The sequence below is a fragment of the Panulirus ornatus genome, chromosome 46 (genome assembly GCF_036320965.1).
Source record: "Panulirus ornatus isolate Po-2019 chromosome 46, ASM3632096v1, whole genome shotgun sequence".
Classification (NCBI taxonomy): domain Eukaryota; kingdom Metazoa; phylum Arthropoda; class Malacostraca; order Decapoda; family Palinuridae; genus Panulirus; species Panulirus ornatus.
Genome location: NC_092269.1, coordinates 30,443,805 through 30,448,342, shown reverse-complemented (window position 1 = coordinate 30,448,342; position 4,538 = coordinate 30,443,805).

Below are 4,538 nucleotides of genomic sequence, written 5' to 3'. Positions count from 1 at the left end.
CACCGTCAAATGGTTTCGTTATAGAGAAGGATGAGTGACATGCCTTAAAAAAGGTGCTGGAATGTCTTTAAGGTACGATTATTAAGACGTAGGGAACCTTCTTCGCTGACGTAACTCAGGAGCTAATAGGGAAGAGTACGGGAGGAGTTACCAGCTCCTATGTCCCGTTGACGTAACTCAGGAGGTAACAGGGAAGAGTACGGGAGGAGTTCCCAGCTCATGTGACCTGTGCTACCATACTCCCACATGCTCAAAGAACCGTACTCAAGGACCTTTATGAGCGTAGGGCATGTGCTATACCTAACCCAGGCTAATTAACTGTAATATGTCGATAGTTAAATGGTATCCATTATCAGAAATGAGCCGTGTGATGAATCTTTTGAATATTGAGTTTATTTTGATCATATAATGAGACAGAACTCATAAGGCTCTGCTGTTCTATCTCATTCCTCCTCATTTTTTACATGATGGGGATAATGAGTCGTCATGCAGAATCCACGTCTTTTAATGTTCATGTAAATTCGTATTCTACCCGCGTTCGTTCGTTCAACCATGCACTAGTAGATGCATGAACGTTCGAAGAGATACGGACGTAGTTTCAAAGTGGTTCGTTCCGTTCCCAGTAGCCCACAACACTGTACCTCACCGTCCAAAAAAACACATCCAGACCTGTTCCCCCCTCCGGGCGAGGGAGGCAGGGCAGGCCTGATATAAACACATACATCTACAATGACACATCCAATAACTTTTGGCTGACTGATTGAGCCGGTAACCCATCGTGGTGTAATGGGGAGGCCATACCAGAGGGGGATAAAAAAAAAAAGGAAAATAGAATGGCTCACGGCTTTCGTCCATCATATATCACAAACGTATTGTCCCTTGCATGTGGGAGTACATGGGACAGAACACATAACAGAAGACCTGATGGTCTGTGATGAGGTTATCTGCTGGTGGACAGTACATGGGACAGAACACATAACAGAAGACCTGATGGTCTATGACGAGGTTATCTGCTGGTGGACAGTACATGGGACAGAACACATACCAGAAGACCTGATGGTCTATGACGAGGTTATCTGCTGGTGGACAGTACATGGGAAGGACAGATAACAGAAAACCTGATGGTCTATGACGAGATTATCTGCTCGTGGACAGTACATGGGAAGGACAGATAACAGAAGACCAGATGGTCTGTGACGAGATTATCTGCTGGAGGACAGTATATGGGAAGGACAGATAACAGAAAACCTGATGGTCTATGACGAGGTTATCTGCTGGTGGACAGTACATGGGAAGGACAGATAACAGAAGACCTGATGGTTTGTGATAAGGTTATCTGCTGGTGGACAGTACATGGGAAGGACAGATAACAGAAGACCTGATGGTTTGTGATAAGGTTACCTGCTGGAGGACAGTACATCGCAAAGTCAGATAAAAGGTTATCTGCTGTTGGACAGCAAAAGTATCCTAAATTCTACCTAATGTACGAAGATGTAGATAGGACTGATACCATTAGAGAATATTAATACAAACTGCTTAACTGTTAAACGAATGACGAGGCTATATACACTAACCCATAGCTTTCATAGCTAGTAAAATATCCTAAGCATAGATGAAGCCACGATGGTATCCTTCGTCTGCAGGATCTCCTGAGAGGCATCCTTCGTCTGCAGGATCTCCTGAGAGGCATCCTTCGTCTGCAGGAACTCCTGAGAGGCATCCCTCGTCTGCAGGAACTCCTGAGACGCATCCTTCGTCTGCAGGAACTCCTGAGACGCATCCTTCGTCAGTAGACCCAACCGGGTCGATGGGAACGTAAAGTCTGCGGTCTTACAGTGCCACATTTCACTGTGTTCTTGGCTTCCTATAACTCAAAGGAGAGGGACTATAATATTCTCTTTGCGATATGAAGACAATAGATGCGTTGTCTGTGAACAACGAATTGACGTCTCCACACTTTTCCCTTATGTGTGTGTGTGTGTGTGTGTGTGTGTGTGTGTGTGTGTGTGTGAGTGTATGTGTGAGTGCGTGAGTGTGTGTCTGTGAGTGTATGTGTGAGTGTGTGAGTGTGTGTGTGTGTGTGTGTGTGTGTGTGTGTGTGTGTGTGTGTTACTGCTGTCTTTAGTATCTTAACAACCCCGTCAAAACTGATCGACAACAGAATCAATCAAAATATTCCACTGCCATCCACACAGCCTAATTTCACAGCCAGTTGTTTCCCCACCACCACACTCCAGGCAAACCTCAAGATTTCTTCCACCACCACACTCTAGACAAACCTTAAATGCCCTATCTTGGAGGACATCAACCAACTAGACACACACACACACACACACACACACACAACACACACACACACACCTCCCTTCTCCCTACAGCATCAGTGGCACAAGATAAACAATATTACGACACCGTCTCCAAAACACATCGACGCACACACAGATGATACTTGACACCGTCGACTATATTGACTGAAAGATGGTCAGCCAATGTCATATCTGGCCGCCAAGATGGTCAGCCAATGTCATATCTGGCCGCCAAGATGGCCAGCCAGTGTCATATCTGGCCGCCAAGATGGTCAGCCAATGTCATATCTGGCCGCCAAGATGGTCAGCCATTGTCATATCTGGCCGCCAAGATGGTCAGCTAATGTCATATCTGACCGCCAAGATGGTCAGCCAATGTCATATCTGGCCGCCAAGATGGTCAGCCAGTGTCATATCTGGCCGCCAAGATGGTCAGCCAATGTCATATCTGGCCGCCAAGATGGTCAGCCAATGTCATATCTGGCCGCCAAGATGGTCAGCCAATGTCATATCTGGCCGCCAAGCCAGAGTCATTCAGGAAATCCTAATGTTCTACAGTCGAACTCTCGGCGGAACACTTCTTTCTCCAACCCGCCTTTCAATCTCTTCCAAAATGGCCTTCACTCAACCCTCTCCACACCACAGTGACCAAGTTCCTCTCACAGGTAAAAAACCTCACCATCACAGCCAAGGAGAACGAGTCTAGGTAGAAAATAGAGAAAAATAAACATGCATCATTGTGTATATGGAACACTGGTTCATCTACAGCAAAGTTTCTGCCTGTTACTCTCTTAATCTGTGGGTGACACGAAACCAATGGCCCACAATCACTCCCACTCAGCTGGATACAGACCTTACAAGCTATAAACACGCGACATACACGTGACATTCATTCCCTCCCACACCACAAACATCAACATAAGTCATCACAGATCCAAACGCCCTCAGAAAACTTACCGGGACGAAACAGTTCATCCGCTCCACTCTATACAACGCCTCACCCACCCGGATATCCATCCAGTCATATAAAATTGGAAACCACACACACACACACACACACACACACACACACACACAACGTAGCCTTTGGAGCACTAACCAATTCCTAAGAAACCACGGAGGTTCTGACCTGCACATCGAACCCGAAGAATTCTACCAGTGCGATGTCGCTTCAGTATACTCGATCCTCAGTTCTTTGCAACAACATTAGACCCGCCCCATTGAGGCTTTACCTCAGCTGCTCACTTCAGTAACCTCTTCTACCCACAGAGCCCCACCCACTCCATCAACAAACACGACACTGACGAACACATACATAGCGAACTGACTCATACGAAGTGAATGTCCACCCTCCCAACCCAGGCATAAACACTACTCCATCACGGTTACAACCCATCTAAAACTACACTCCCCAGACACGTACGTGTCACATTTCATCGTCTGCGATTTGGACACCAAACATATGTCATGACTCCTCTTTGCTCATCAAGCAGCTCCCATACTGAAAACTGGACACCAACACTGCCTTGTGCGTACCCTCTAAAGACACATACATACAATACCACCACACTTACTGGCCTGTCATCCCATCCGGTGGACGTGGTCGGCTTCCTCAGCGCTGCGGATGTCCCATAAAAGGGGCAGTGTGAGGTAGGAAAGTAAAGGCAGTTACATGTATACAACATACGTGTTCCTGAACGTCCACATGTTAGCCAGAAAAGTCACCTGTTCCGAGGGTGTGTCATCGTCAATGGACACTGTCGAGGACCTTCCTTGCCTAAGGGAGTTCACCTTACGCTGCCCCTGCGTGGAGCACAGCCGGGAGCTGCAGGCATCCAGAAAGTAGGTCCTAGTATTACATATATGTACATTTACAAAATACCAAGTTCTATACCTCACGTCACATAACATTACATGAATTCACTTGAAAATGGTTTTTTTCCCTAAAGGCACGAAGGTCGTGGCTCCCCACTAATATAGTAATGGCACGTCCACAGCTACATCAGGGATACAGGAGAGAGAAAGAGAGATGACAATTGTTGGTCGAATCTCAACCCAGAGATGGCCAGCTCATTCTATTTTCCTCTCTGCCTTTCGAACGTCATTGTCTCAACGAGTTTTTTTTTTTGTGTCTCCTTCACTGAGTTGACTCCAGTATTTCTCAGGCCAACGTCTTGAGGCAATACTAAGAATCAAACGTTGTCTTCAGACTCCATGAATCTCTCTTTATGG